At 31.8% G+C, this 6610-nt stretch overlaps 1 protein-coding gene across 2 annotated transcripts in view; it reads left to right on the top strand.

The window, feature by feature from the left end:
* Window positions 1-6610, top strand: part of LOC126739889 (band 3 anion transport protein) — a 124949-nt gene that overhangs the window by 75837 nt on the left and 42502 nt on the right. The window lies entirely within an intron of this gene.

Genomic DNA, 6610 nt, shown 5'->3' with positions numbered 1-6610 from the left:
AAACGACCGTCGTTATTAAAGGACCTACTAAAGAACTACGTCTTTTTTTTTCAAATAAAACTATGTACATAATTACATATGTATGTTATAAATATTTTTTAATTTTACAAAACCCTGCAAATACATAGATACATACAAAGCAAAAAACCAAAAATGAAAATTCAATATAAAAAAAAAACTAAATTTACACTGATACAGGTAACGTAAGGTAAACCTACATAGTACATAAAATACATTTGTATGTACATTAAAATAATTATGTAGCTAATTTAGTAAAAAATCTGTTATCTTTGTTTGTTTTTTGCAACGCGAGTTGAAGTAAATTGATTCTATTTTTTCTCAATAAAACTGGTTGTGTCTAAAAGTTTTTCGTCACTCGCATTATTGTATAGTACAAAACTGTTTAGGGTCTTCACTGCTCGTAAAGCTTCTTCAATAAATGGTGGATTAAATTCTTCTTCCTCAATTGTAAGCACCTCCGCTGCAATTTGCTCGTCACCCAAAGTACTGTTTGTGTCTAAGTGACTATCAGAATCTATGAAATCAGTCCATAATTCATCAGTTAATTTGAAGTTTTCTTTAGTTACAGCTAGAGGCACACGCTGTTCTGTATCAAAGTCATTACTTATTCTTCTTGCCAATTCGGCTAAAGGAATGTCGTCTTCAGAGTCAGCAGTTTCCAGTGTCTGTTTTAGGAATCCGGCATGTTTAAAACAATTAATGATTCTTCGTTATAATACCCTATTCCAGGCTTTGGAGATCATCGATATTGCGTCCAAAATATTAATGGAAGACTCTTTAGATAACTGAATATTTTCAATAATATTCATTAACTGGAACTTTCTATAAAGGACTTTTAAAGATCTTATGATACCTTGGTCAACTGGCTGGAGCATTGATGTGGTATTGGGTGGCAATAATTAAATATTAATATTGTTTAAAATTGACACTTTTGGGTGCGCTGGGTAATTATCTATTAGGAGTAAGATTTTCTTTTTTTTCTTCATTAGCTCAGAGTCCCAATCTTAATAAACAAGTCTGAAGTCATCCAGGCTTTTAAACATGTAGGTAACAGGTAATGTCTTAACATTTTTAAAACAACGGGGATTTTTTGATTTTCCAATAACAATCAACTTACGTTTTTCTGACCCAGACATCTTGGCAGCAACAAAAAGAATAATTCTCTCTTTGGACATTTTCCCTGCCTTGCACTTTTCGCCATTAAATTTCAGTGTCATGTCTGGAAGCATTTTGTAGAACAGACCTGTCTCATCTGCGTTAAAAATCTGGTCACTTGTATACCCTTTTCCTATTTCAGATTCACCACTTATTTTTCCATAAACAATATTATGCCTTTTTCGAAAACGTTTTATCCAACTTTCTGTGCAGGTGTATTCCGGTCCTTTATTCAGTACCCTGCCGAAATGTTCCGCTTTTGCCTAATTGGCGATCCTCTACTTCTTTCAACTTTAAACCAGTTAAATAATGCTTTATTTATATCTGCATAACTGGATAACCTAAGTTTCTTCTTTAGTAGCAAATTCTCATTAAATGCATTTTTTATTGCATCTCGGTTCTTCCAAATTGTAGAAACACTTGAATGCGATAAGCCTAACTCGCTTGCAATAGCAATATTGGATTCACCTTCCTCAAGTCTGCAAATTATTAAGCATTTTCCCTCTATGGACAAAAGTTTTCTTTTTTTTTTTTTTAATTCATTTTAACACTAGGTAATACGCTATGTCTATACGTATATGCACATAATCCCGGCACTAAATAAAAAGTACATAAACAAAGAAAAGCATTTATGAGATCGACAAACAGGTATTTTCCCGGCCTCCGGTTCCGGTAATTCCTCCGAGAATAACTTGTATTTATTGGTTACAAATGATTGCTGTGTGAATCACACACGTTCGGTCGTTATATCCGGCCTTCCACATGAAAAATCTTTTACGTAAGGACGCTAAAAGCGACTTGGTCGCTATAACCGGCGTCGTTGTAGGCAAACTTTTTTAGACTTGCCTTACATATAAATCTAACCAAACTTCCCAGATTTCGTCGTAATCAGCGACATCTTTTTATAAGCGACGTCGGTATACTTATACTGTATTTAAATCTCACAACAAATGAAACCCACGCACACACAATTATGTGCGACCTTATCCTACGTAACACACGATCCTTCCTAATAAAGCATAAAATTTCATTCTTCACTTGGGCAACTTCTCGGCTCAACGGATTTCAACCTACGAATTTCATTTTATTTCTAAAAGGAATATCTTGTTTGTTTTCTTTTACTCGAGTGAATTCAAATTACATGCCTCCAAGAGTGCTTTTAATAGTGTTTATTTCTGTAGTTAGTCGACGCATTGAAATGTAATTTATGTCTTTAGTTTTTTTTTTATTTGGGTTGAATTTACCAGCTTTGGATATGTGGTACGCGGTACTTACATTTTGTATGTGAAGGTATGGAGGGTAAAATTACATGATGATACATCATGTGGTAATTAGAGTAACATTTAGCAGTAAGCGCATGATTCATTACGGTTATTTGAAATATAATGCAAATAACAGCAATAAAATAAATTTAATTTGAGGAGATAAAATACTTTAAATACGTTTTACAGATTAAAATTTCCAATCATCAACCAAAAGAATAAGTTTTGCCAAAATAACCTAATAAGTTGACAATGAATCAAATTACTTAGAAATCAAATAAATGACTAGTCGTGATAGTTTTTACCATGTATAAATGTTTCCTTTGTGTCCGGATTTTTTTAAATTTAATCAGAAAAGGGTCAAAAATGACACGCTAAATTACTACAAATAGTTTTTTTTCAAAGCACATCTTCGGATTTGTGGATCAGCATATGCGTAGTAGAATCGAATCGTATTTCAGGGGTAGCATTTATTCTAAAAGGAGGCATGCATACTTGCGTTGACACCAATACTATTGCACATCTAAATATTTTTATATGTAAAACCTCTGTTTGTCTGAATATCAGTAGTGGACATGAAATTTCTTTTAGAATGCCGTTTTTTTGTCCCCTGTTGACCACTGGTAGAAGAATCTAAATAGTTCAAAAAATTAACTTTTTTTTCTATCCTTCCATTTCATATATACCATCCTTGCAAACGCGCCAATCAAATTAGCCTTTTTCTAGTTTTTTATCTTGGTAAATCTCCCCTCTTAGAAATAATTATCGAAATAGACATAATGTAACTAAAACAGGAATTGGATCCTTTACTACTCGAGCTTCTGAGTTCTTTTCCAGATTCTCCAGCTTTACCTGTATAAATTGACGTTTAATACAACGTTTTATCGGCCCAAATCCAAAGCTTATAACCATATTTTATGGGTTTTTGTGACAGGTACTGTTTAAAACAACTCTATAAATACCTATAAATGTGATCAAAGATTAATCGATTGACCGATTTCCGCACGGATTATAGCAATAATAAACGTTTCTGTTCATAAACCAAATTTTAATTTTATTCTAAGCTTCTGTAGCAAATTTTTTATATCTTCCCGAAATTGTAAATATTTGTCGATGTCTTCCTAGATTTTAAATAAATTTTTAACTGTATTCCAGACATTAATAGACAAAGTTCTTATCTTTCAGAAATATGCAAATTTTTCATATTTTTGAAATTTTTGTCATTTTATTCCAGGGTTTTGCCTAGACGAATATTTAATTTTTTCCAGGCAATTGGGCGCATTTAACCATCTCAGAGAGAAAAGAAAATAGGAGAGCTTGCAAGATTTTTTACATTTCTTTTCTATTTTTTAAATTTCTCTTTCAGTTACGGAAAGTGAATACTGCCACCTGATTTTTTCTCAGGAAGGGAAACGAAGAGTCTGGAAGAATGTTTCTATTTCTTCCAAGAAATTGAAGTATAGTTGCCACCCGATTGCCAAAAAATGGGCAAATACTTAAGTTTTACAATTTTTTTTTTGCAAGTTGTCAATATCTAATAGTAGTAAGCGACAATTCATCCTTACTGTCCCACTTCTGAATATTAATTTATATTAAATAAATCCGCTTTATCCCCACTGAAGTTATTAATATTTATTTATAATAGGCTCCTCATCACTAATCGCCTGCGTCAGAGTCGGTATTTCTCAATATTTTGTCTAATATGGTAAAAACATCATCAGAATTCATAGTCTCAAAATCTTTAAAAAAATTCCTTCCTAAGAAATCAAACAGTTGTTTATGACCTTTCACTCTAAAACCATGAAAGCAATTTTCATATATTAAAAGGTATTTTAATAAGAGGTTTCAAATGTCGGTAACGAATAAAATTCAGTTGTTATAACAACTGCAAATTATTTAGGGCAGTGTTTAGCTGGACAATGTTGAATAATATGCAAAACGCAATATCTGCCAAGTGGCCACCACAATTTCTTCGGCAGCACACAATTCTTTTGCTGAAGTTTAAACACATTTCTGGAGTTACGTAATTTCTTGTCATTTGTTAAATGATTTGGGGATTTTCATAAGCTTTGCTTTCTATACAGCCCCACAAAAAATAATCCAGTGGCGACAAATTGCATGATCTTGTTGCCAGTTACGTTCCCTTGAAATAATCCTCCCTCCAAACCGTGGACGCAATAAATTGAATGTGTCTCGTGCTGTATGACGTGTCGCACTATCTTGTTGGAACCTGTATGTAACTTTAATCTAATGGCCATTATCTCCATAAAAAATCATCAATCATCGTTCGGTATCGCTCTCTGTTTACTGTAGCAGCCGGCTTCATTTGCAAAAAAATATGGTCCATTGATAATTCCAACTCAAAAACCACAACAAACTGTGACGCATTGAGCATGCATTGATTCATCAGATGTGACAATTTTGTTTATTTACGTAACCGTTCAACTGGAAAAGAGCCTCGTGATTAAAAATGATTTTATTGCAAAAATTGTTGTCTCCTGTTTTCCTCTCTCTAATTGCAGAAAGTACGGGGTTGTCCATGATCGGCTGGTTCTGGCTCCCGTGTAAGTTGAATCTTGTAAGGATGTAATTGAAGTTCTGCAACTGCCCAAATTCTGCGAACGTCTTTCAACAGACATTTGTGAATTTTGAGCCACACTTTCACGAACAGCTTGAATATTCTCAACCGAACGAGCTGGACGCATTCCGGTACTTTTTATTTTTGCACAGATCCGGCAGTTAAGAACCTCTTATCGCTTTATTTATATTTTATTATTATTAACATTTGACACGAATTTTTCTCAAATTGTTTCGACTAAAAGTATATTTAAATAAAATATTAACAGTAGACCTACCTGCCTTACAAAACCTTATAGTCCAGGCGAATTGTACCAATTTTAAGCAAAAAAGGAAAAAATTGTTATCCGGAAACTAACGACGGGAAAAGGTTTGGGGGGGTATCAGGAACGAGAAAAAAATTCATGCAGGAGCAGGTTAAGGGAAGTAAAGTTTTGGGGGGGCGAAAAATTGTACCTTTTCGATTTGCGGCGAAAGTTGACGTCAAAAAAAAAATGTATAATGGAAAAGTTGTAGATAATAAAAAAATCTACAACTTTTATAGAGGCCACTTTGTGACATAACCTCAAAATTTCCAAGAAAATCGCGAAAAATTGCTGTTTTTTAATTTTTTTGTTTTTTATTTTTCATTTTCGGACAAACACACTGATTTTGATCAAACTTGGCAAAAAAATACTTTCATGTGTCCTTAAAAACCACAAATTTTTTCAGACCGAAATATTGAAAATTTTCCGAGATATTAGGTTTTTAAAAAAAATTACGTTTTTTTCAATTAAAATTTTTCCTTCAAAAAATCGTCGTAGGAGGTTCATCCAGATCTCATTTTGTTTGTTATTTTTATGTACTTTCAGATAAAATTAAAAAAATAGACTTGCAATTTAAAAATGTGCTCAAAAATGCAAAAAACTAAAAAAAAATTTTTTTCAAAAAAAATTTTACAATAATTGTTAAGAATTTGTTTAAATTTTGTAAAAAACAAAAAATCTGATTACACCATTGAATTCTACGGGAAAAAATACAAAAAAACATATATTTTGTTATTTGATCGTAAAGTTAATTTCTTGATAATATTACTATAAACATTCGATTGCATTGATATTCTTAATACTCCGGCTACTAAGGGGCGTGGGATCTCATTGATTTTACTATTTTTACGATTAAATTTCACATTACTTAATATTTTACAATGTGCCGAGTCTATTTTCGAAGGTTACTGTGCCCAAATTCGCTTTCTTCAAGGCCGTATGACTAAATTTTTGGCAAAATAGACAGGTTTTCCTAATTTTCCAAAAAAAATTAATACATTATCGGCTTACCAACTTATAATAATGCATTTTAATATTTTTAAAATTGAAATAATCAATCACAGTATTTGATTGGATGGTATAACAGAAAAAATACACAATAAATTTTATGAAAAAAAGGAATGTTTGAAATTATTTATTATTAAATGTATTACAATCAATGTGTTTTATTAAAGTAAATAATTAAAATTATCATTTTCTTATCTAAAATATTTTTTTATTGACTTTATTTATAAAAATCTATTAAGCTAATCTCGGTCTTTTTACATTTTCTTGATCCAAGGAAATACT

Source organism: Anthonomus grandis, chromosome 8 (assembly GCF_022605725.1).
Source record: "Anthonomus grandis grandis chromosome 8, icAntGran1.3, whole genome shotgun sequence".
In the NCBI taxonomy this organism is placed as follows: domain Eukaryota; kingdom Metazoa; phylum Arthropoda; class Insecta; order Coleoptera; family Curculionidae; genus Anthonomus; species Anthonomus grandis.
This window is presented reverse-complemented; position numbering and strand designations above follow the sequence as displayed.